The 26,822-nt window shown below is 46.9% G+C and overlaps 1 protein-coding gene across 3 annotated transcripts in view; it reads left to right on the top strand.

The window, feature by feature from the left end:
• LOC101953943 (gonadotropin-releasing hormone II receptor-like) overlaps window positions 1–26,822 on the top strand; it is a 51,826-nt gene that overhangs the window by 9,706 nt on the left and 15,298 nt on the right. Inside the window, exon 1 of one of the 3 annotated variants that reach the window (XM_008172454.3) lies at window positions 25,708–25,949. The exons of 1 other annotated variant lie outside the window; for it this stretch is intronic. The gene's annotated coding sequence lies outside the window, so the exon portion shown is untranslated. Of the gene's footprint in view, window positions 1–25,707; window positions 25,950–26,822 lie in introns of those variants that run through there. One more of the 3 variants, XM_065559199.1, reaches the window with a different exon arrangement.

Genomic DNA, 26,822 nt, shown 5'->3' with positions numbered 1-26,822 from the left:
ACTAAATTGGAAGTAAATCCATTGGGCTGAGTGAGAAGAGAACCAGGCCCATTATCCTCACGGAAATGCGGTGCATATATCCCCAGCTGCTGTAAATCTGTGTAGCTCCATTGAAGACAACAGAGCTGTGCCAGTTTGTATCAAGCTGAAGAGCTGGCCTATAATATTCATTAACTGACCTAGGCTAATTGCACTCTGGATTTTCTAGAAATCTCCAGAACAGCATTGTTTGATAAGACTCAACAACTGGCTGTAGTGAAATTGACATGTGAAATTGCTGTGGTAATTGCAAATAAAAGCCAGATTCTGCAGTCTTAAATGAGAACCGTGGTGTGGGTGTGGAAGATTTACTCATTTGGTAGCTGAGAAGCCGGGCTGAAAATATGTGATCTTTGGATGGGGTCTGAAGCCTTTTTTCGTTTGGAAAATACTCTGAGAAATTACAATTCATATAGTATTAAAGAGGGGAGTGCACTGGTACAGTATGATTTTTTAGGATGTTTTCTCTGGTCATCCTTCAGATGGTTCTAACAAGCAAGAGAAGAAGATACGAAGGAGAATGTAGGGAGAGGGTAGAAAAGAGTAAGGAGGAAAGAGAGAGTAGAAGGGAGAGACCAGAAATATGGCAACTAAAGCCCCATGGAAATCAAGGACAAAATTGTCCCATTTCATAGATTAGATTCCATAGTTTGTCACAGATTACGGGAAATATAAGAGCTGTGAAAATTATGGGCAGCCTCTTGCACTTCTGTTGACTTCAGGGGGTGTTTAGGGTGCTCAGCACTTTGGCAAATGTTTAAGAAACTTAACAAATGTCTGGCCAGGACCGTGTTTTGATAGGAAAACGAATGCTGGACAGACAAGCAGCATTCCTTTCACTGTGCCTTGATAATTCTTTGCAGCGATCTCACCAGGGTGAGGAAGGAGTGCACAGTGGGCTTCTTACCAAGTCACAGCAAAGTTCTGAGATCTGCATTGATTGTTGGTTTTAATTTACCTTGAGCCTCACACTGGCATCAAAACCCTGCCTCCCTTGCCCACCCATCCCCCCAAAAGAAAAACTTCTAGAAATCTACAGAATGCATATGCTTGTGGCTGACAGGAGTTGTAACACATTGCTGTACTGCACAACTCCATCCCAAGCATTGTGCAGAGACCACCAGGAAGAAGGCTGTGATGGGACATCAGCCAACACGTCGTCTCCATATAAACCAGTAGGGCCCATGGGCTGGCTAAGCCCCTGTCTGGGTAGTGTTGTACACCTTTGAGCCTAGGCTTACAAGGGGAACCCAGCCAATGCATAGTTGTCGTTGCTATTATTAGGTGAGTTACAGTGGTGCCAGACTCCCCAACTAAGATCCTGGCCCCCATGGTGCTGGTGCTGTATGTACACGTAGGGCATCATTCTGTCCTAAGGAATTTACAGTCTAAATAGACAAGACAGAGGGTGAGAGGGGATAGAGACACCGTGAAGGGAACTGCCCAAGATCACACACCAGAACCAGGTCTCCTGACCCTCGCCCTATTCTTTGGACCTTGCTGTGTCACCAAAGTCAATGCCAGTGAATTTCAGAGGACGGAACCAGATGGGTGAACGCTTTGAGTGTAGTTTCACAGCGGGCACCATGTGCTGAGGAAGATAAGTAGGTCTGTAAAGCCAGATGATGAACAAACACAGCTTCTGTTTGCCCTGTGGGGCTGTGCTCCAGAACTGCACTTCGGCTGTTTAGACATCGCTTCTGACAGCCAAGAAGTCTTAGCAGAACAGGACATTCCATTGCTTAATTATCTTTGAAAATCCTGTCGGGACGGCATTTAAGAAATACAGCAAAATAAACGTTGTGCCAGGTCTCATGCTACAATGTTGAAAGCCTCATAAGCATCCCTCATTCACGCACACGGCTTGTCTAGCTCCAGAAATGTCCCTTCCGTTCTCGCGGAGAGCTGCTCTCCGCATCCAGCCCTCATTGCCTCCGTGTCGTCTGGTGCGCTGAGTTGTTCCTGGAATCTTGTGTGTATAAGATAATCCATTGTTGGTTCCTCCAAAGCAAACAGGCCTGTGTCTGGAGCATCCATTCCAGGGGATGATTCCAGCAGCCAGCCACTGAAATGACAAAGCTGGATGTGAAGGGGCAGGAGGTTTCCCTTGCGAGTGCCATGCTGAGCTCCACTGGAACTGGAAAGGTTCTTTGATATTTCAGGATTAATGAAAACCCAAACCCAGAAACTGTATTTGTTAAAAGTAAGGGTTCGGCTCTCATCCTGATCATTGGTGCTGTGTACTCTCTGTGTGTTCCCTTCTCCTGTGTCTGCCCCCAGACACCATCCCTTCCTGCCTTGGGCCTTGACGGTTGTCCTTGTCAGTGATCTGTAAGGCATGGGGGGGGGGGGGGAGCTGAGAGGGGCGTGTATCACCCCTCCCTCCCCATGCACACACACTGAGAAAGTTAATACAACAGGTGCTGGAGGGGATGGGGCATGGGAACCAACTGGATTTATCTGGGTACTTGCTCCCCGCAAACCTGTGGCTGTGTTAAGTTAAGTGCTTTCTCCCTTTGTGGAGCAAAGACATCTGTGGTCTGGGGAGTCCTAGAAGCACAAGGCTTGAAGCTGTCATGTTCTCCAAGGCCCAGTGGGAGCAGCTTCCCATCCTCAATGACAGAATTCATAGGAGACTCTGTAAGCTGGGGGCTCTTCTCCTCCGTGGGAGGATGTGGCCTTGAGTTTGGCTTCTGTCCTGCCTCAGCCCAACTCCCAGTGACTCCCGGGGGTGTTTGGCCTGAGGCAGGACCTAAGGGGCCCATTGTGACAAATCCGTTTATCTGTCTTGTTTACTTGAAGAGATGGGCAGTGTGAAGGGTGTGTGTGTGTGTGTGTGTGTGTGTGTGTGTGTGTGTGTGGTGGGGAGAATGTCCATTTTGGTGCCTTTTAAATATTTAATCTAGAACCGCCTTCAATTCCATATAGACCATTGTTCATTCAGTTTAATGCTCTAGGAGGGAAAGTGTCAAAGCCAGAAGTACCACCGCATTGATGGTACACACAGTGAAACAGGCATGACCCTGGAATGGCCACCAGCAGTGAGTGGATATGAACTGCACTTTTTGAATGGGAGTCAGGCTACTAAATTCTTCCTGTGGGGTCATTTAGAGCCTTGTGTGGAATTCCACACCTCTGTTGAAGTATTGGAGTTAAAGCAGCAGGTGGCCTGGCCAGCACAGCTGCTCCACTCATCTAGGAAAGCCGTTTACCTCTGGAAATAATGCTTTCAGCTGCCATCCTCCCAGATAAAACATTCTCTGCTTTAAGTGAATGGAGAGAACTTCTGACTCTCATACTCAGAGCATTTTATTACGAGCAGGATGTGGGAATAAAGCTTTAGGCAAACATTAGACAGTCTGTATGTCTAAAGTGTGAGAGACCGCCATCCAGATTGAAGTACCTAGTGAATACAGATTTAGGTGCTCACCTTTTCAGGCATCCTTGTCTGAAGTTGAGGCTGGCTTGCTGATGTCTCTGGTGTGTGAGAAATTAGGAATCCTGTACTAGGTTACTTACACACAAGAACAGATGGTCTTGTGAGCATTGGAGGCGTTTTTAGGGCTAGAAACAAATTGCTAGATTAGGCGATTCACCTAGAATCTGCCAAAGAAAAGGGCCGTGGCTGATAAAGTCTCGAAGTGTTCTGAAATACATCACAATATGACGCTGAATCTTGACACCGGCCTTTATTTCATGCAGATATGGTCCAAAAGAAGATGAGTGTTTACTAACAAATTAAACACGCTTGGCCATATTTATCCCTGGTATGACTTGACTGACTGCAATGGAGTTACACCAGGCATAAATTTAAACCTCTATGTTAAATTCGAACCTTTTTGGATGGCCCAGAGTATCAGCAATGGGATAGAAAGCCACTTGTTTGCCAAGGAACCCAGTTCATGCCTAATAATTATTTTCCTTCTTGGCAATCTCATCAAAAGGCCAAGGTTGGATGAGCAGGGCAAATGAATTGCCCTCTCACTCCTAGTGTCAGGATGGCATGCTGGTGGGGCTGTGTGGAGACGTTTGCACTGCTGTTGCCCAGGCTGAAACTGATTTGTGGATGAAAGGGGACAGAAAAGGTGGTGTGGCTTAGGAGTTAGATCAAGGGACTAAGTGCCATAATTATTGAAATCTATTCCTGTTTTTGCCACTGCTTCACTGTTAGCTTGGTGACTCCTCTGTGCCTCAGTTTCTCCATCTGTAAAACGGGGATGATAATACTTAAAGTATCAGCTTCTAGGGGTGTTTGTGAGTGGAAACGGTCCCAAGCCATAACACCTGGACGCCAACCCCCAGATTGTAAACAGCCCAGACTCTGTAGCAGCTGAACTGGAATCAATTTTGGACTCTTTTCTAGCCGTGAGGCTTAATTCATCAGTGTCTGAAAAACACACTGAGCTCTTTGCACAAAGGTGCTATATAAGAGTAGAGTATCATCATTCCACAGAGAAATGCTTGAATGAACATTCAGGCTATTGCAATTCTTAATAAAGCATTTTATTTTATGAGCATATGGTTGGTGTTTGCTCTGAGTATTTCGTTCCTGGGGCTTGGTAATTTCCTTGGACTTTTGATTTCTCTGCTGTACAGTAGCTACATATTCCCTCATTTGATCTTTCACAGCATGCCGGTGAAAGGGTATTGAATTGCTGTGGTGACTTGCTGCTGTTTAATTTACCAACTTCCATAAAAGAATGGAAGGACTCATTCTGATGGCCGTGGTTGAATTAGGAAGGATATGGATTAATGGGAAGTGTTTTTATACTGCAGGATTTTCCTCACTTCTGAAGCTTCTGTTATGGCCATAAATCTGCTCGCCGCAAAGCTCATTTTCAGCATCCCCATTTATTTCCCCATAAATCCTCGTGGATGAATTAAGCCCCGCAATGCACAGACAGCTGACAAATCCGTACGTTGGACCTAACCTTATCCTGGATGAAAGGACGGTTGGCGGCCTTCTGGGTAGGGATCGTTTTCCAATACAGCAGAAGGCAAACGGCCCCCGGACGTGTAAAAACATGACACTGACTTTAAAAGACACTCCTTTCTCCCGGAAAGGTTTGCAATTGCATTCCTGGAAGTCGCAGCAAAGAAAGCAGAGGCCCCGATTGTGTTTTCTGCATTAACGAGGAATGGCGAGAAATGGATGAGTTTGATGGTTTCCTGCTCATTGGGGCCCTGAGCCAGAGCCACTCGACTCATTGGAAAGATGGGGTTTGGATCAGGCCCTACCAGCTCAGTCCTCCTCCCATGACAGTCAATTGCTCCAGTCGAACACTATCGCCATAATTGGATCCAATGGACCCCGTGCGGCTCTGTTTCACTAATGTACGTCCAGAGTAGCTGCACTGAAGTCACCTGGAGCTGCTCTGAGTTTACTCCCGTGTAAGCAAAAGCAGAATTTGGCTCATTGCGTGTCACTTTCCACATAAGAATTTATACAAAGGTGGGGACCCCCAGTCAGGAAAGAATCAATCTGGACCCCAGAAAACTATCGCTGGCTGCAAGGAGCAATCCACAGTGGTCCAAAGATAGAAGACCCTTTTGTTATCCGTTCTCCTTACAAAGCATTCATTGGAGACACTAGAGGTATGGTGAGAGTTGTGTCAGCAGCACCATCCATCCTTTTTCCTGGGAACCTGCAGAGAGATCTTTAAGGGAATCTGCTGGTAAATAGCAACCGTAGACACAGGCTAAGTAGGTGGCACTGCATGGAAAGTGTCCTGGGTCTATCATGGTCGCTAACCCATAGACTGGGCCTGTCAGCCACAAGGTTTCTGCTTCCTTGTTTCTGCTCGACAGGTGCTCTGTGAGCTCCAGCGTCCTCCCCCAAAGCTTTGTAATGGCTTTTGTGGTACTATCTCTGAAACATCGCTGCAGCTGGTATAACGGATTCTAGAACTAGAGCACCAGCCGAAGGAGGATCATTAGTAACCCTCTGCATTTCTGTAATATCCAAAGATATCCAAGCCCCTCAAAGATCTTTGCAGACAGTAATGGATCAAGGCCCCTGGGAAGCAGGTACATATTATAATCCTTGCTTGACTGCTGGGGAAACCGAGGCACAGAGGTTCTGTGATGTGGCCTGTGCTTCAAGTGATTTGGGTGGGGGAAGGAGACCAAACCCCATACTTGCTTAGGACACCAAAGCAGTTAGTGCCAACTCTGCAAAACCTCTGCCACAGTCAGCAGGAGTTTGCAGAGTGGGAAAGAAGAGGCCTGGGTAGCCCCCTAATCACTGGCAGCGTCAATGGGATTCCCAGTTTCCTGAAGTGGGGTCCTGGCAGCCATCCAGCCTAGCAGAGATCCGCCCCGTGTAACTCTCATTGCTTCTAGCAATAAGCACAGAAACTCAAGCCAGAGTAACGGCTGGCCCAGAGTATCGGGAGTGGGATAGCGTCGCTTTGCTGCATTGCCTGCCAGAGATGGGTCCTAGACACAAAACTCAGCTCCCCCGACGCTTACATTTAGCTGTCTGGTTTCAGACAGGGCCCTTCTCTGTTTCCTTCTCTGTGACATAAGCAAGTCTGAAATGTACAGAGCATTCCAGGACCATCTGTGACCATGTTACTATCCTTTTAGCTCCTCTTCCAATTATTAACCCTTTCATGGCCTTTTATTGGCCATCTGAGCCTTTTACGGTTTGACAGGGGATTCCACATGGGCTAGAAGTCACCTGCCCTCCTGCCTATAATGGTGCGACATCCCAACTTCCCAGTCAACAATGCTGGGATGCGTCCACAGGCAGTGACAGGTGTCTGCCTGAGAAGTCAGCTTGAATCCTGATCCATATCCTAGCCAGGCCTGGTGGTTGCCTGGAAGCAGAACTCCCGAAGAGTGGGTAGGCCGCAGTTCTTCCCTGCCAGGCTCATCTGGGCTGAAGGAAAACGAAATGAGCCTCAGTGGTGACTTGGCTATTCAGATAGATGGTCTTATGAGCCTGACCAAGCCAGCTAGGTATAGACTCTAACAAAGGTGTGTGGTCTGCACTGCACATAGGCAGAGCTGCCATGAGGGGCTCATGCCCAGGGATTGTTATAACAGCAGCTTGGAGAACTGTTTCTGTCATAGATGGGCCTGATCAGCATCCCAAAGCCTCAGGGATGTCCAGGTCTAGGGGGTAGGCCCATCTCTAGTTTTGATGTGTGCCTGTGGTTCTGATTAACCATATGAGATGTAAGACAAATGGCAGCGGGCTGGTAAGGTGCATAGAGGTTTGCAAGCCACTCAGACTGCTTCTGTGGTCTGTAGAACTTGTTGGAGTTGGGGAAGCTTTGGCCTGTCACCCAGATCTATGTTCAAACCTTGTGTGAGCCAGCGGATGATGAGGTGGTGCAGTGTGATGTAGGCTGATGGGCAAGGGTAGAACCTCTCTAGGTGCAAGAACCCGTAGAATTAGACCAGGGAGGTTCTGGGCTGCTGGTGCTTCCACATCACCACTGGAAGCTCAGGCTGGCTTTCCGCTAGAGGACACGGTGGAGCTAGGCTTGGCAGGAAGTACCGCCCAGCAGGACCTGAGTGGCAGCCCCTCACAGCCCACTGATTGGCTGAGACTAGTATTTAAACCAGGAAGCCATCATGGGGAGTTAATCATGGAAGATTAGGGTTCGAAGAGACCTCAGGAGGTCATCTAGTCCAACCCCCTGCTCAAAGCAGGACCAAACCCAACTATTGTCTGAGCAACCATGCGGACTGGCTGCCTGCTTCTGCTCCAGACCCTGCTGGCTGCTGACCCTGGTTGGTCCTCGACTTTGATTACTGTCTATAACCTGGTGCCTGACCCAGCTTCCTGAAACCCTGACCCAACTTGACCCCAATCCTGCTGCTCATCTCCCGACTGCAATTTAGCGGCTGACCAGGGCACACAGGCTGCCCACGGCCTGTCCCTGACACTAGGTCAGTCTTCACTACAGAGTTAACCCATGGTCTTACTTGGGAGTTGACCTTAGCCCCTCTTCCCATCCACACACACAACCTCTCACTTGTGTTTGCTGCTTTAAACCCAGGCTAACTGGCCTGTCCTGGGGGTAGGCTAGAGCTGAGGTGCTGCTTTCACGCTGGCTGTGAGGACACAGGGTAAACCACTCGAGTGCTCATAGTCCTCCAAGGCCTGCCCACCATTCCCCCAGGTGCCTAGAAAGACAGCCAATTTCTCTCACAGTGTACTGGGAAAGCTCACTGCAGAACTCTGGGGTCTGCCCCCACGTCCCAGTGACTCACACGGGGGAGTGAGGCAGCAGGGAGGATAGGGTCACTCGAGTCTGGCTTTTGCATTATGTTGCTCACACCCAGGCTCAGGGAACCCGGTGCCGATCGCCCGAGTTAACTCTCCAGTGAAGACGTACCATCTCCGCCCAAATACATGCCGGGGATGGGATGTTTGTATGGGGATCCCCACCCTTTCTGGATTCGATTGCAGAGCAGAAGGGGTCTGTTTCTGAATATGGCCCAGGGGGTGGAGGTCTCACAAGAGCAACTGATGGTGTGAAATTCTCACGGTTTGGGGATTGAACTCTCATGAGAGTTTGTTGCTGGCTAACTCAGAATCTAGACCTGCTTCTGCCTTTTACCCAGACTCTGAGCCCTTGTCTGACCCTAATCCAGACTGAAATCCACACACCCTGTCCAGCTCCCCCAAGCATATTTGAATGTCAGGCGTTTTATATGTTTATATGACCCTCTGCTACAATTTTTCCTTATTATATCAGCCTTGGAACCCAAGTGTGTTGTGTGTCTTAACGAAGGCGAGGCGAAAGCATAATTACCACAGGGTTCACTGCAGATGGAAACTGAGGTACAATAACAGAGAGAGCCTTGTGGAATAAGTATGCCTTAGTGCTCAAATGTTTCCTTTGATCACAGACGTTTCCACCACTATGGAAAATAAACTCTTTCCTCCCTACCATCTTGTGACATAAACACCCAATAGATCATGTCCTCCTTATTCTCCACATAACCCAGTTTCTGCATTGCAGGAGTTATACATGTGTCCTCAGACAAGCTGGGACTATTGACGGTTCTATTTCAGGGCTCCAGCAAGAGTCCCAAAAAAACAACTTCTCCGGACAAAATCAGGCAATGTTTGCACTCGTTTCTGCATGGCTGGAGCTTAACCCTGTGGTGGCTCCCTGCTTCTCACCGCAATGTTGGCCAAATGTATAATATCTCCCACTAGGGCAGTGGTTCTCAAACTTTTGTACTGGTGACCCCTTTCACATAGCAAGTGCGATTTCCCCCCCCCCCTATAAATTAATAAAGCTTTTTTATATATTTAACACCATTATAAATGCTGGAGGCAAAGCGGGGTTTGGGGTGGAAGCTGACAGCTCACGGCCCCCCATGTAATAACCTCGCGACCGCCTGAGAACTTCTGCACTAGGAGCTGGTCCACTAGAACAGTGTTTCCCAAACTTGGGATGCCGCTTGTGTAGGGAAAGCCCCTGGCGGGCCGGGCCGGTTTGTGTACCTGCCCCGTCTGCAGGTCTGGTCGATCGCGGCTCCCACTGGCCGCGGTTCGCTGCTCCAGGCCAATGGGAGCTGCAGGAAGGGGCGCGGGCCGAGGGACGTACTGGCCGCTGCTTCCAGCAGCTCCCATTGGCCTGGAGCGGCGAACCACAGCCAGTGGGAGCCGCAATTGGCCAGACCTGCGGACAGGGCTTTCCCTACACAAGCAGCGGCCCCAGTTTGGGAAACACTGCACTAGAAGATAATAGCCTACTCTATATTAACTAATAGAGTTGCCCTGTTAGTTCAGGCAGTAGAGGTCTACGATGTAGTGCTGGAAGTCCTAGGTTCAAACCTTGTTGCTGACACAAGTAGGTTGTGGAAGGCAGGACCAGAGGGTGTTTTTTCTGTAAAGAATCCTTCTGTGCGTCCTGCCTGGACATTGGAGGTGTCAGGGTGCTACTGTAGTCTCAGAGTTGGGAGAGCTGTGATGGAGCAGTTCTGTGGCTTGAGTGGAGGATTCCTTTCCCCCTTCACGCTCAGGCTGGGTGCTGGGCTGAAGAGAGATACTGGTAGATATTACTTCAGCCCATTGCACGTCATTCTTTTTGCTTCACTGTTTTTCTTCTCTTTGCTCACTGATGTGCAAAACATTCAGCTGATTTCAGATCCATGGCTGGGGCGCCTCTCCGTCCCCACGCCAGCGCTGTGCAACTCCTTGTACAGCACACACAAGTGAAGTGGTCCTTAAAGTACACTCCTGACCTTTATTATTGTAATCAGGGTGATGGACATTTGTATTTAGAAAAGCATCCAGCTCTGGGTGAAATGTAATGGTCTGTGCCATACAGGAGGTCAGACTAGATGATCTAATGGTCCTGTCTGGCCTAAAATTCTATGAATCTATGAATTTTCTTAAAAGAAATGAGCTTGTGCATCTGCATCAGGGTGAGTGGGGGAAGGCGGGAAGGGGGTCTAGGAGCCAGGATGATTGGATTTTATACCTGGCCTTGCCACTGCTTCTGTAGGTGATTGTAGGCAAGTTAACCTCTCTGTGCAAGCTAGCCTGCCTTAATTGCTCTGTGCCTCAGTTTCCCTGGCTCTAACGTGAGGATGAATTACCTCTCAGGATAATATTGTGAGGCTCAGTGAATGTTCCAAAGGCCTTTGAGATCCTGGCCTGAAGGCTACTCTGAAAGCACATGGCTACTATATTTATTTACACAGCTGATAGAGGCATGTCCGAAGTGCGAGGTATGTTATGGAATTAGTTCCAGCTCAGCCCAGATAATATTTCGAAGGATAAAGGGGGGAAGAAATGGGAACTTCATGAACATATTTTTAACTTGTGAACTTCTTGTCTGATATCAAGAAACCATTCCAGCGGTGATCTCATTTCCATCCTAGCCCGAGGAAATGACTGCATGGATGCTGGTATTTACTCACAAAAACACTGTAAGTTCCATGTCCCCCTCTGACTAGACTTGCTGTTTCAAATCCAACATGAGGCAGACGTTTCCTTGGACAAGCTGCTTTTGAAACAACACAAGCCTTTAAAAAACGTAAGGGGAAAAGATCAGTCTCTGAAAAACTCAATTTAGGCTATAAATTACTCTGACCAAACAGAAATATCCATGTGAACAAATAGCTAATAAATGTAGATGATTCTCATTACCAAAACAAAAAGAAGTTACGTACATTGTATTAAGATTGCTGTCTTGCCAACCTCCCTAGTTACCTTGGTCACTCACTCCCCTTTTCTTTAAGATTCAGTACTGAAAAGAGCTGATGGAAATTGTGCAGTGTTGTTCTGCTCTGATGGGTACCACAGAATTAATAATTATGGGCTTGATCCTGTGATATGCTGAGGCCCCTCGATTCTTTTGCAATCAGTGGGAGATGAGGGTGCTCAGCTTCTCCAAGCGTGGAACTCGACATGGATCTTGAAGGGAGGACTCAGATGTGCTGGCTTTGGGAATGTAAAGTTTGGCAGGTGATAAAAGTAGTGCCTCTGAATTTCATATTGTTCCTGTTCACTTTGAGTCTCTTTTTTTGGTAATAAGAACAATAGTTTCTCATTACTCATTTGTAACCACCAATATTTCAGAACAGACATGATACCTAAAAGTACAGGGCCAAATACTGCTCATTCCATTAGAGTAAATTCCAATAGAGTTTATTCCCACAGAGATACTCAGGATAAACACTAGAGTAACAGATCAGAACCTGTCCATGATATCCTTCCAGAATGCGACTTCCTTGCAGATATACAGACTCTTGCAGCAGGGTTCTCTGGTTCTGCTATCCAAGACTGTAAACTGACCCGGCGATGCCTTTGCAAAACATGGTCACATCTGTGCAAATCTTTGTTTGGTTAGGGGCGGGGGGGGGGGGGAGGGGAGAGGTAACCGGCCTTCATTCTGTTTAGATTTTGAGCTGAATCTGTAAGCCCCGAAAACAGCCCCCCTCCCTCCAGTAGATAACAATGGTTATCTCATGGGTGCTCATGGTATATGAGAACTGAACTTCTGCTAAGGATGCTGTTCGTGTGTAAAAGCAAATCGGCTCTGTTGCCTCTACTAATGGGTTCAGCTGCAATCAGTTAGGTGTTCTTTGGTGGTGCTAAGTTTTGATCATGATTATTTATTGTTGTTTAGACTAGTTAGTCATTGGTCTTGGCACCCGAACGGCAGGATATGTATTCAGCTAAACTGACAATGCTTGGAAGGGGGACGGTGAGGGAGGAAAGAGACACACTCGGTCTTTTCCTTTTAGTGGTGATCGTTTTAGTGGACCCGTGAACTTTCCTCTGCAACTCCAAGTGGAGATCGTCCAGCCCCAATCGCTCAGCCCTGTGAAAGGCACAATGGATTGTATCCAGCCTGCATGGAAGCAAGTATTTTTGTTGAGGTTTGTTGACAGAGATTCCATGAGGACTCCACAATGGGGAGGGAGGCTAGCCCAGTGGTTGAGGGACTGGCCTGGAACTTGGTGGACTCAGATTCAGCTCCTTGCTCTGCCAGAGACTTCCTGTGTGACCTTGGGCAAATCACTTAGCCTCTCTGTGCTTCAGTTCCCCATCTGCCCTACATCACAGGAACATAGTGAATATAAATGCATTAAAGGCTGTGAGGTGCTCAGGTATCCAGAGATGGGGGTGAGATAGATAGGAGTCCACCTATAGAAGGTAGAATTGCCTTTTAAAATTTGAACTGAACAAGGAAAACACATGCAGAGGTCTTGGGAAAGTCCATGTGATCCACTAAGACATATCACCTATTGCTGTCATGGGCAGGCAATGCCAATCTGCCTATAATCTCATAAAATCCCTCAAAATAACTATACACACATAGCCTACCACATAATCTCTCTTTATCCAAAACCAAATCCCTTCTCAAGCTGTGGGAGGGAATTTAAACATGCCAGGAGTAAGGATCATAAATTCCATACAGTGAATGCCATCTCAGATACATTATAAACTGTGCCATTCATCCAGCCCCAGTCCAAATCCCTGTGAATCACGTACAGCTTCACTGCTGAGAATAGATCGTCCATTGAATTATACTGACCAGCTGACTGACGGGGCAAGCCTCAGCATTACAGGGCCCCATGCAAAGCAAAGGACTGATCCAAAGTGCATTGACATCAACTCTCCACTGCTCTCAACAGGCTTTGGCTCGGACCCTAAGAGTGCTAGCTTCCCCTCCACCGATGAGCAGGCCTTGGCCATGGTGGCTCCCGACTTGTTTGCATGCGCGATCCTTGGATAAACAAGGATGGGTATGTCTACACTGTAATAAAAACCCCATGGCACCTTGTCTCAGAGCCCAGGGCTGCTGATAGTAGGGTCTCAGAGCCTAGGCTCCAGCCCAAGCCCCAATGGGCTACACTGCAATTTTGTAGCCCTGCAGCCCGAGTCCCACAAGCTTGAGTCAGCTGACCTGGGCCAGCCATGGCCATCCTGCAGTGTAGACAAACCCTATGTGGCTGTACAGGTAATACAGGCCAAAGGCTACTACTGTTTTGTACCTGAACCGCTTTGAGGAAAACTCGAGAAGATTGGTAACAGCAAAGGAAAGGTTTATTCCCCTCACTCTTTCACACAGCTCACATTCTTCCTTTCCTTCTCCTCTTTCTCCTCTCTCTCCTCCTCCTCCCCTGGTGCATCCTGGGAATTATAGTTCCTGGACACAAAGCAACAGGAACCACCCAGGAACAAACTTATAAACACAAGCTGGGGTAGCTATTTGCGCCTTGCTAGATATAACACACACTTCCCCTTTCAAATAGTCATTGTAAAACTTTAAACAGTCACTTGAGTCCAGTAACAAAGTCTTCCGATCTTTTAGGCAGTCCCCTTTGTCTCCCACTTCTCCTACTACCTGGAGAGGCGGGAACGAGACTGGGCAGTGGAGCAATTCCTACTACTATGGATTGTTCATCATCACTATCGGTGTCATCCATGTTCTCTGGTCCAAGATGGACATCAGCATTCTCTTCTCCAGCTGCTGGTTGATGAGCTGTGGACAACCCTGAAAATGTTCCATTTCTTTCCATCTGTTAATAGAGCAGGATCTCCTCCTATTTTTGTTATCTGCAAAGGACATCAATATCTTGAACATCCTCTTTTGACTCCATATGGCAGCTTCACACAAACAAAATCTCCAGATTGACACGTGTAAGGTCTAGCACCTTTCGTACAATTTACATACTGTCTGTATCTCTCCTATTTGTTCTCAACACGGTCACAAATAATTTCTTCAGGATATTTGGTTGAAAAAGAAGACTATGTAAGCCCTTGACTGGTAGTAAGTCGTGTATTGGCCTTGCATCCTCTTAACAGTTCAAAGGGTGATACTCTTGTTGTTGAGTGTGGAGTGGTCCTGTAAGCAAACAGTGTTTCACATAAAGCTTCTTTCCATGGTCTCGCTTGCAAACTGGTAAGTTGAAAACTTTCTTTCACTAGTTTGTTCACTCTCTCGACTGGATCGTTAGCTCTCGGATGGTATAAAGATACGATTTTGTGCTTGATACCATTGCTACTGGGTTAATGTTGCATTTCAGGAGAGGTCAGTTACGTTCCATTGTCAGTTACCAATTTCTTAGAAAATTCTTCTCAGGAGAAGACTGATGGCATGAACTTAATCATGATTTCAGTGATAATCTTTCCAGTGAATAACTTCCAGCCGCTTTGAATGATAGTCTACAATTACTATGGCAAAACTTTGCATAACAAGCTGATCTTCAAATGGTCCCATTATGCTGAGAACCAGTTTCTCCCATGGACAGATGGGAAAGTCAACTGGTGTGAGAGGGATGCAGAAGGTTTTCTGTGATTTATCACTGTTAGCACAAAGCCATGTAATTCTTGATGATTTCTTCAACTGGCTTGTGCATCCCTGGCCACCAGAAGTCTTGTAGCAGTCATCTTTTGGTTAGACTCATCCCCAGATGTCCTTCATGTGCCAGGTGAATCAATCATTCTCTCATAAGTGCAGGGACAACAAGATGGTTAATTCTCAAAATTCATTCATGTACAGGGGATAGCTCATGTGATATGTATATATAGGGTTGCAAGTGTTGTGGTGTTATCGTCTTGTAAGGCCATCTGTTGACTACGTAAGACTTTAGGTCCTGAAGCACCTTGTATTCTCTTATGGCTGTTTCCCACTCTGAGACTGTGATTACTTCTTGAGTTGTAGCAGAGATTTTTCAATGACGATCTCTTCATCATCTTTCTCTATTGCAATCTCATGATACAGTATGGGCAAGCAAGATAGATAATCTGCAGTGGGTGTTCTTGGCACCTGAAAAATGTACTGTCTGGAAATCAAAGTCCATTAGTTTGGTGGCCCATTTAGCAATTCTTGGTATTGCTCACCCAAAACCTCACACGGTGAATAAAGCTGAAAGAGGTTTGTGATCAGATCTTAAGATAAATCTCCTACCCCACAGGTAGGTTCTGAAATGTGTTATTTCCCAGAAACATGCCAGAGCTTCTATCTCAATGACAGACTAGGATTTTTCTGGCTCAATCAGGGCTCTGGAGGCTAATGCAACAGTGCCTTGTCCATTTTTTAGCTGAGTCAAGACAGCACCAAGACTGTACTCACAAGCATCTGTTGTGACAATTGTTTGTTTCGCAGAGTCAAAAAGGGTAAAAGTCAGGCTGGTGGAAATTGCATGTTTTATCTCATTAAAGCTGTTCTTACACACTTCATCCCATTAAAACCTCAGATCCTTTTTTAAGAGATGATGCAAAGGAACTACTCTGATGCACCATGAATGACTTTCACTAGGACTGGTTTTGGCTGTATATCATTCTAAGAGACCGTATGTCCTAGTTATGTCACTGAGTCAGTATGGAATTGACATTTCTTTTTGCTGATGGTAAGTCCCTGTCATCAGAGTTTTTCTAGAACCTATTTTAGGATGACATTATGTTTGGATTCATCTTTGCCATACCACTAGAATGTCATATTGAAAATAAGTAACACACTTAGTCTCTCCAAAGATCCCATGCATCGGTCTTTGGAATATGGATGCTGCAGAGGCTAAACCAAATGTCATCTGTTTGAATTGGAACAAACCTTCTGGAGTGATGAAAGCTATGCACTAGTGGGATTCTTCCTTTATGGGGATCTGGTGGTAAGCTGAAGATAAATCAGGGTCATAAAGACTCTGGCCTCCTTCATAGTGAGCAGCATTTCAGTGATGTTGGGCGGAGGATGACAATAAACAATGTTGGAATTTAGATCTCTCATGTCCACACTCATACAGATAGCACCACTAGGCCTCCTGGCAAGAACAATAGGAGAAACCCATTTTGATGAATCTACTTGTTCAATGATATCTGCTTTTCATAGTTTTTAATCTTCTCCTTGAGTGGTTGTCTCATTGCAACCAGTAAGTTTCATATTTTATGCTGTACAGGCACCATATCATTCTTTAGCTGGATCTTGTGCTGGAACTGTTTTGCAACACCCTTTGGTATCAGGGAAAACTTCTGGAAAGTCAGAAGTGATTCCTATTGGTAGCCTAGCCCAGTTTGCAGGACAGGTTTTGTACTATTCAGATCTAATATCATCTGAAGATCCTTTTGATTCCTTCCAAAAATAGCTCCCTTTTGGGTTACACAGATTCTCCCTTGGGCATCACAGCCTTTGTACTCAAGGGTAGCCGTAAAATAACCATTGACTGGGGATGAGAGATCCACCATCTCTGGGGTATATGTCTGGAAGATGCAACTCAGATTGGGAGCTGGCAAATACCACAATGTAGAGGTGGTCGGGAATTATAGCGTAGGACAAACCAGAATCTGCTAACTTCCTCATCTTATTGCCGTTGACTCACACTCAGCAGTGTGGAGTGGTGTAGTGATCTCCTATCACGTTCAGAACACCATTGTGATTCAGTTCACCATCATCCTTATCTGTGAGAACTGCAGATACAACATTGATGGCAGACTTGCAGATTTTAGCAGAATCTCCTTGTTTGTTGCACTTCTTGCATACTGATTTCTTGGCAGGACACCCTTGAAAGTCTGCCTTGTGATCTGGGTCACTGAATCTGTAGCACATGGTATCAGTGTAGTGTGTGGGAGGGTAATGGCCCTGTGGATATAGACTTATGAGCTTTATGGGGTGCAGTCTTGTATCAGACTGCATTCACCTCTGCAGGCTGGAAGACATCTGATGTCATGGAAAGTGGTACATTCCACTCACAGGGCAGTTTCTGTGGTTCAAAATAAGGCCTTTTATCATGAGGAGTCATTCATGAATCTTGGAGCTGGTCGTCTTCTTGACAGTTTGATCTCTGATCATTTTATCTGTGAAACTGGCAATTTCACAGGTTGCATTCAACTCACACCATGCAGCTGTGTAGTGGTCAATGGGCTTATGAGGCATCTGTACACAGGAATAGAACTTGAAGCATGTGGCAACAGCATTTGCTAGAGGATTAAAATAATCCTCCAGGGCTTGGAAAGCAGCCGCGTATGGAGTCGCAGCTTGCAGTAAGTCGATAACGGGAGGGAGATGCTTGAAGATTTGTTGCCCCTTAGAACCAAGGCAAGGAAGCAGGAAGGCTCCCCACTTGTCTGGAGTGTAAGCAGAAGTTTCTCTAGCAAACGCAGTTGGTGAAGTAAGATTTCCATTGTTCCCCTGGGAGTGGGCATCTCCTGGAGTAGGCATGAAGAACGGAGGAGGTGTAACTTGTGTCCTGGTTATAAGTGTGGAAGCAAGCTGGATACTCAGAACTGCAGCGGGACGAGCCGGCTGGCAAAAAGGGGCACTTCGCAGAAATAGTCACTGCCCCTTTAAACTTCTCTTTGCAGCAAGCTGCAGTTGCAGATAGCAGCAGGATTTAGGCCTGTGACATTTCCTTGGATGCAGCAACAGCAGATCCCGGCAGTAGGAATCACGAGGCACGTGGGTACGTTAGATCTTGGTTTCTCTGTGGTTCTTTTATGCTTGTTGCCAGTTGGTTGTGTACCCAACCCCCTGGGAGGAAGACTCAGGAAACTTGCTAATAGCAAAGGTAAGGTTTATTTCCCTCACTCTTTCACACAGCTCATCATTCTTCCTTTCCTGCTCCTCCCATTCCTCCTCCTCCCCTGGTGCACCCTGGGAATTGTAGTTCCTGGACTCAAAGCTCCTAGGAACAAACTTACAAATGCAAACTGGGGTAGCTAGCTACACTGACCTAGATACAACAGACACGCTGCTTTTCCTAACTGGGTTTCTAGGATTGGAACAGACCCCAGGCTGGCCCACAAACAACCTGCAAAAGCATTTTGGCCTCCACTTTGCGTCACTTGTGGGTTGATCGTAAAATGATCCAAGCTGAGCTGTCTCAGCTGAGGAAGTGTTTTTTCCAGAATGGATAGCCGTGCTTCCTGTGGGACAAAAGGGGCTTCAGAACAAGAACTAATCTAGAAAACAGGGCGGCTGAACCAAGTGGAGAAACCACTCATCAAGATTTCCATTCAGCTGTTTGTTGGAAAGAAGCAAGAGACGAAAATCATTGCCATTTGCTCTCCCATTGTAAACTCTTCCCCCCGTCAGAGCCTCCCCGGCTAGTTCGGAGCCACAACTGGGATCCCCTCAGGCAGCTCCCAGCCCTTGTTAGTGTTATTGACTAGAAGGTGTCAACTTGGTTGCTGATGCAGGCCGAGCTGGCAGGGAGTGGGAGGGGGAGGAACGCAGTCTCTCTCCCTGAACCTGTAACTGCCATTGAGCCTAAACGTTATTGTGAAGCTGTCTAAGCTGCTCCTCCTCTTCTCTGCATCATTTTATGTCAACAGCTTCCCCTTGACAAGGTCCACCGGGTGCTTCAGGCAGAGGAACCTGAGCAGTGGCATTGTGACATCAAAGGTAACTCAGCCAGTCATTGCTCGCTGCCTCCGGTACCCAGAGCCTGAACCTGTGGCCATCTCTCCCCTTGCCAGTGCCCATCTGGTGCTGACTGGCCAAGTTGCCCCTGATCTCACAGTGCTTCTCTGCCTGCAGCACCAGATGGGCACAACGTGGAGGTCCGGCATTTCTGGTGTCACCAGAATCACTAGGGTTCTGCCCACTGATGCCTCCACCAGTCCCTGAAATTTTAGAACGGATCAGATGTGATCTTCAAAAGCTATCCCATGACGCACAGACAGACAAAATGTCAGCAAGTGGTGTTAGGCCTCATTTTGCTCAGCTGAGTGGCACCTAGGTACTCCAACTGAGATCGTGGTCCCATTATGCTGGTTGCTGTAGGGAAAGACAGCACCTCACCCGATGAGCTTACCATCGAAAATAGACCAGAAAGACAAAGGGATCCTCTCTCATTTAGCAATGTGAGAGAGCAGGGTGGTCCTGACTCCCAGGCAGAGCACCCAGGGTGGAGAGTATTTTTGTATTTCATTCATGGACCTGTATTCACAACGGGCCTGATTCTGATCCTGCCACTGTTTTACACCCGATGTGACTCCATTGATTTCAGTGGAGTTACTCCTGATTCTCACAGGTGTGTGAGGTGGTTTGGGCCCAGTATTTTTCAGGAAGAGACACTGAAAGCAATTGGGGTGTTTTTTTGGACTCTAAAGCAGTGGTTCTCAAAGCTGGTCCACCGTTTGTGTAGGGAAAGCCCCTGGCGGGCCGGGCCGGTTTGTTTACCTGCTGCGACCACAGGTTCGGCCGATCGCGGCTCCCACTGGCCGCGGTTCGCCGCTCCAGGCCAATGAGGGCTGCAGGAAGGGCGGCCAGCACATCCCTCGGCCCGCACTGCTTCCAGCAGCTCCCATTGGCCTGGAGCGGCGAACCGCGGCCAGTGGGAGCCGCGATTGGCCGAACCTGCGGACCCGGCAGGTAAACAAACCATCTCGGCCTGCCAGGGGCTTTCCCTACACAGGCGGCGGCCCCAGTCTGAGAACCACTGCCTTATTGAAATAGGTGAAAACACAGTCAGGCTACTGGAGAACAGGTTAGCACCAACAGAGCCAAATAATCCCAGAGAAGGAATGTGTCCCCTCCTGACAGTGAGAAGCAACTGTATCGAAAGTGGAAGCCGTTTGATAGTAAATTGATATTTGTCTATGAACAATTGTAAATATATTTAAATGATGACCATTGAGTCTGACCTCCTGCATCATGTAGGCCATAGAAATTTACCCAGTGATTCCTGCCTTAAGCGCATAACTTCTGATTGAGCGACAGCATATTTTTTAGAAAAACATCCGATTTTGACTTAAAGATTGCCAAGTGCTGGGAAATCCACCACATCCCCCAGAAAGTGATTCCAATTGTCAATTACCTACACTATTAAATCATTGTGCCTTATTTCTAGCCTGAATTTATTTAGCTTCAGCTTCTCACTACTGGATCTTGTTATCCCTTTGTCTGCCAGAGCCCTACGGTGTAAGACAGCATCCATTATATCCGATGTAGTGTGTGATACCAAACAAGAAATGACAGAAGCAAATAACGTGCCCATCCCCCATTTGGTTGTCCCTCCATACACAGGAGTTCTTAAGAAGCATTAAAATTGGTGAGTTTGCATCTCGCTCTAGAGCATGTCAACAGCGTGTAGCTCTGAACAGCACATTCTCTGTCTGGCGAGCGTTTCCTCGATAAGTATCAGAGCAGACGATGGAAAGATCACAAGGGATTTACTAACGCTTTGTCTGTTCTTTTTGTTTTTAAGAAGGACAACACGTACTGGTCGATGTTCCCAATGTTTACAGAGCGATTCACCATCCCTGCTGCATAGTCTGAAAAGTAGATTTATCAGCCTCTAGCTCATCCAAGCCTGTTCTCTCCGCTTGAGGTTAAATGTCCCATTTTCTGACAATCCATCTTCTCTCTCTCGTCTTTCTTGGTTTTATGAATGACTCGTAGTGCAAGTGCCGTTTTTCCCTACGCACCCAGAGTCAGCATTTGTCTAATGATTAAAACACTGGAGTGGGCAGCCAGGATCACCTGGGTTTTAATCCTGTCTCCGACAATGACTCACTGAGTGTGGCCACTTAACTTCTCTGTGCCTTAGTTTCCCTATGTGCAAAATCAGGATGCTGTGAGGATTAATTAGCTAATAATGTTCGCAAAGTACTTTGGCCGGTAGTATGGGCCAACTCTTCCTCTTTCATCGATTCTGAGGCCAGAAGGGGCAACTGTGATCATCTAGTCTGACCTCATGTAAAACCCAGGCCACAGAACTCCCAGGCTTGGTCTATACACAGTTTTCTTACCAAGTTAAGTGTAAGGATTCCGGGTACGCTGTGTAACCAAACAGTTACATTGGTACATTTCCTAACATGGGTGTAGGTACATAAGAACAAGCTATACCAGTATAAGGCTCCTTTATAGCAAAATAACTACATCCACACTAGGGGTTTTACTGATTTAACTATGTCGGTTTCAAACCAATATAGTTAAAGTGGTACAAAGACTGTGTGTAGACAAGCCCTTAGTTACACCACTGTTAACTGGGGTAGCTCGATTTATGCTGGTGTATCTAAGGGCTGGTCTACACTAAGGCGGGATCGATCTAAGATACGCAACTTCAGCTACGAGAATAACGTAGCTGAAGTCGATATATCTTAGATCGATTTACCTCGGGTCCTCATGGCACGGAATCGACGGCCGCGGCTCACCCATCGACTCCACTTCCACCTCTCGCTCTGGTGGAGTTCCGGAGTCAACGGGGAGCGCATTCGGGGATCGATTTATCGTGTCTAGACGAGACGCGATAAATCAATCCCCGATAGATCGATTACTACCCGCCGATCCGGCAGGTAGTGAAGACGTACCCTAAGAGGAGAGTGACTCATCAAGTGCTATATAATTATGTTGTGGTCTCTCGCTCCGTCAAATACACAGGTACTGCTCCCAGGTACTTTCAGCAAAGAAGCACATTGCGGGAGCAATTTTCCTGGTGATAAAGCAGCTACTTTGTATCTCAGCCTGACAGCTGTCAGTCACATTGGAAAGTGACTTCGGGGAGATATTTCCAACCCTGGTACAATCCCTCTGGCAGTGCTTAGTTCCCCCAGCCTGCTGGGTTACTCCTCCCCTTCCTCTAGGAGAGACACTTCTCACTTAGGGCAATATCGGTACTTCCCTGGATTGTTTGGTTTTCCCGTTTGGAGGCCGTGATCTGTAGGCTGCCCTGTGCGTCTGCAGCTCTCCAGACATTCTGCCTGCCTGGCCCCTCCTTAGTTTTTCTCGGTGCTGTCGGAAACTGCAAGTTAATATTTTCCATGCGGTTCCAGAAGGACTGGGTCAGCCTCCTCCAGTCCATTCAATGTCATTGCCATGAGCTAAATGTAAATCCCTTTAGGAAACAGGCAGGCAAATGGGTATGGGGAGGGGAGGGAGTGGGGCGATTGAATAGTTAAATGCAGCATGATCCACCATCGCAGAGTTCGAAGGGGCTGTAGGCTCTTACTCTTCTTTGGGATTCCCCAAACTAGTTTGAGTTCACTGACCTTTCCCCCCTGTAATTAAATGTATTTTTTTCAAGGGTGATTCAATCTTTAAAACACAAACTAGTTAGAAAGTCCTGCACTATGCATAGAATATTCTACCCCCTAAGCTAGGCTGATACAAGCACGTGCCCCATGTATATGTAATATGCTTGTGGAAAGTGTGTTTGGTCATTCTCCAGTGGTCAATCCATGTAGAAGGTAATAGCCTACTACTGCTACCAGCTAAAGGAAGTACTCTTTTGGCTCAAGTGATAGAGGTGTATTCTGCGTTGCAGAAGGTCCTTTATTCAAACCTGGTGGATGACATAAGCTGGATCGTTGCATATGAATGGAACTGGGTGAAATTTTTCAATCAAAACTTTTTTCTGGGGCAAAAAATGAAATTTGTGTCAATTTAACTGAATTGCTTCAGTCCAACAAAACAAAAAGCCTGAACACAAATGGAAAGGTTTTGTTTCTACATTTTCAAAATAAAGTGTTTTGATTTTTTATTCAAAATGACTTTTCATTTAGAAAGTTCCTATAGTTTTATTTTTAAAAAACATTTTAAAAGGTTCAAAATCAAAACAAATCTTTTTCAGCTTCAATTTGCTGAAAAATTTGAAAAATGTCAGTTTGGATTCTATCCAAAACTAATTTTTTAAATTTTAATTGCCAGCGAACTGAACAATCGGTTATCCCCATAGCTATCCCTTGGACTATATGGTTTTCCCTGAAATGTTTCTCTCCCTCTGCTCCTTTATTCATCTATTTGCACAGGGAATTAACCGCTTTTCCCCAGAAATCAATCAATTACAAATGACCCTAATTCATTTCCACTCACAGTTCCCCACTTTGTGTGCACAGCTGCCGTATTCCGATGCGTGCATTCGGTGTGCAAATATAGGAACATCTTTCACAGACAGTTATGCACCTAGGACGTCATGCCCTCCAGGGCTTTCCCGCTCTCATTTCCTTTGTTAATCTGTGTAATTTTGGGTGTCGTTATCTGTATCTGGTTTCTTGTACAGGCCCTGTTGGAGGAAGGAAAAGGTTACCTTGTTTTATACTGAGTCACTAGCACTGAGCTTTTGTGTGTGAATAAGTACTGCTATTGCCTCTCCTCCAGGGGATTGTAACAGTTCTTCAAAAGGTCACAGCACTTGGCACGAGTCCATAATTGTTCATGATCAGGGACGGCTCCAGACACCAGCCGACCAAGCATGTGCTTGGGGTGGCACCTTGGGGCAGGGCGGCGCTCGGGTTTTTATTTATTTATTTATTTATTGGTTCGTCGGGGCAGCGCTGGAGGGGTTTTTTTTGTTTGTTTCCGCGTTGCGGCGCTCGGGGTGGTGGGGTTTCGGGCGGCACAGCACTCGCGGGGGCGGGGGCTTGGCGCTCGGAGGGGGGGCGGGGGCTGGCGCGGCGTGGTGCTCGGACGGGGGCGGGAGCTTGGCTTCGTTCAGATGCTCTGGAGATATGTTAACTGTTTATCTAGTAAAGACTGTTAAGTTACTAGCAATTAATTATTATTAAGACTAGTGGGTTACTTCAATATAAAACCCCACCGTGGTGGTCCCCATGTCCTCCATTCCCTGGGCTATCAGGTGTAAGGGTTCCTCCTCGATTTTTTTGTGAGAAAGGACCAATCTACCTTAGGAGCCTAACTCAGGAGAGGGTCCACAGCGGCGAGTCCCCAGTCTCTAAGGGTCTGTCTGCATTAGAGCTGGGAAGTGTCCATTTCGGCTGGAGGAGACGTGCCCAACAGAAGTGCAGCTGCATCACAAGGGGCTCTAGCCACCCACTCATGGTCCCGTCCAAGACCATAGGTTTGTCCTTGGGCGGCTAGCCCCTCCCACCACTCGCACTGCTGTGGCCACACTTCTGTTTTTAGTGCACTAGTGTGCCCAGAGCTCGTGTGGGTATGGCCTCTCATGTTTCCAGCTCTAGTGTAGACATACCCTACATCCAGGTCAAAGGGAGGTGCCTGAGTCCCCTTGAGGGGCAGGGCTTAGGCCACACACCCCTCCTCAGCATTTCCTACTGGATCCCCGCTCAGTGTGCTGGCTTCTGGGAATCCCATTCCACAGTCTCCATGCATTGTATAGAGAGCTTGGACACCTAACTCAGGACTGAGAATTACACTGGGTGCAGGGTGTCTAAAATTAGATGTCAGCCTAACCCTTTTGTGGATCTAGCTCTGAGTGCCTGTGTCTCTTTCGAAAATAGGCTTCTAAGTCACTAAGGGACTTCTGAACATTTTATCCAGTTCCTAGCCTCCTCTTCCCTCTGTGTTGAATTCCCAATTAATGGCTTTCCATTCAGGATCGCATCCCCTCCTTATTAATCCCCATCAGTGGGGCTAATAAAGAGCTGTATGCTCCTGGAACGTGTGTGTGTGTGTGTGTGTGTGTGTGTGTGTGTGTGTGCGTGTGGCGGTTGTCTAAGCAACAGCACGATCAACAAAAATCCGTGTAATAATTACTGATTTACAGACAACTGATGCGCTGGAATGGTGATGCTGTCCCTGAAGAGGCAACATTCAGCTATGTCGTAAGCAGGTGCAGCATCTGAATTTGGCCGTTTCCCTGCATACAGCAGATCTGTCATTGTTTCCTAGGCCTGCTCGTTAAATCCTCACGTGGGTGGCTCATTAAATCCTAAAAGGAAAGGAGGCCAATTTAGTCATTCATATTTGCAAAACCAAAAGCGCTCCCATACTGGTCCCTGAATGGATCCAGCCCAAGTGCTCCACTGAAATGTGTATTGGTACCTGGACGTTCACTGCCTGATACCTGTTTTCACGTATGTGTCAAATCTTGAAGTCCTTATTCTGTTGTTACCTAGTCCATATGCAGTTTTGCCTGTGTATGGACTATCTTAAAAATGGAATAAGGACCTCAAGGTTTGACCCATGGCAAAGAATTGTTTCTGCTTTTCTTTGGAGCGGTTTGATTCAGGGCCCGGTTAATGAGCTGTTTCCTGATCTCGATAGCAAATAATGCTATTGTCTCTATTTATATTATATATAAAGCTAGATTTGTGCCCCATCTCACCACAGAGGCGCTCAGCTTTCTGCACAAGTTAAAACACAGACCTAACAAGCATCATAAAATACACCTGCTAAGCCCTGAATGCACTGGAGCTGTGTAACTGAGGAGTGCTTCCCCTCTCCCGGGGCTCCTATCAAAGCAGCTTTCCTTGCGCATTGTTAAAGCATTATGCTAGATTAATCTGAATTACATCGGGCGGTGGGGTCTCTCTATGATAATTCCAGTGCCAGGAGTAGGGAGCGGAATGACACTCCTCTTTTGCATAGACCGAGCACTGTAACAGCGCTCCCAGCCACCCTGCTATCTCTCTGCATCTTCTCTTTACTGGGAGGCAGATCTGCATCATGCGGACCGCTGGCTAAATGCAGGAGAGGAGCAGGCTGACATTTTTGGCACTGGCTAGGAAGGACAAATAAAGAGAGAGGCAGCGGTTTTCCTTTCCCTTAAGGGCATGCGGATACCAGGTATGTTCCCATCCGATGAATTGAATACAGCACCTCCAATCAGCACAGATACTGGGCTTCCTTCGTGTCATTCCTCCTTCCCGTGGACTGGCAATAATAGGAGAAGTGACCCGTTTGGTACTCTGTCATTGCTATCGCTTTTTGCTTGCTTTTGGGGTTTGAGCTAAGACTCTGGTCATATTTGCGCTTACTTTCTTTGTGGGGGCTGCAGCAAAGCAAATAGCTGTAACTAGCCACGGAGCATGGGACTAAATGACAGTAAGGAGAAGAGGGAGAGCAAGTGTGAGTGTGTAGTAACAATAAGTTAGTTGGGGAGCAGGATGTCAATTCAGTCTCTGCTGATGGTTTTATTTCTGTAACTTCACCAGGGGAAAGCACATTCTTTCTGTGTAAGTGAAACTGAGCGTCAGCCCCGGCTGCATGAAACAGTTTGTAAGCTGCTCGCATTCATCGGTGCTTATTGTCTGCGTTCTCCTAAATTTGAGTCTTTGCCCTCGAAATTGGGCTTGTTCACGATATCATTCTGTACGGGAGCACAGGGCAGTTTCAGTGGAACAGTGGTGACTCTGCACAGTTGAGTTACCTGGGCGAGAATCTGGCTTTGAAACTGTATAGGTTGCATCTTTCTGCAGGGAAACCCCCCCCCCCCCCCCCACATATAAACATGTTTAGAGACAGTTGTGGGGCACTGTTTGGGGGATGACTTCATGTCACCATCCAGATGAATGAAAGGAGGGGGGTGAACCGCTCTTCGCATCTGTGAGAAGTGCTCGTGTGTATCTTTATTATGAGCAGAGAGGAAAAAGCAAAAGAGAGACTCCTCTCTTTCTTTTTTATTAACGGCACATCTTTTATTTTCCTTTGCTTACTGAA

This window comes from Chrysemys picta, chromosome 10 (genome assembly GCF_011386835.1).
Source record: "Chrysemys picta bellii isolate R12L10 chromosome 10, ASM1138683v2, whole genome shotgun sequence".
Taxonomy (NCBI): Eukaryota; Metazoa; Chordata; order Testudines; family Emydidae; genus Chrysemys; species Chrysemys picta.
Note: the sequence above shows the minus strand (reverse complement) of the source record. Positions and strands in the feature narration are given on the sequence as shown.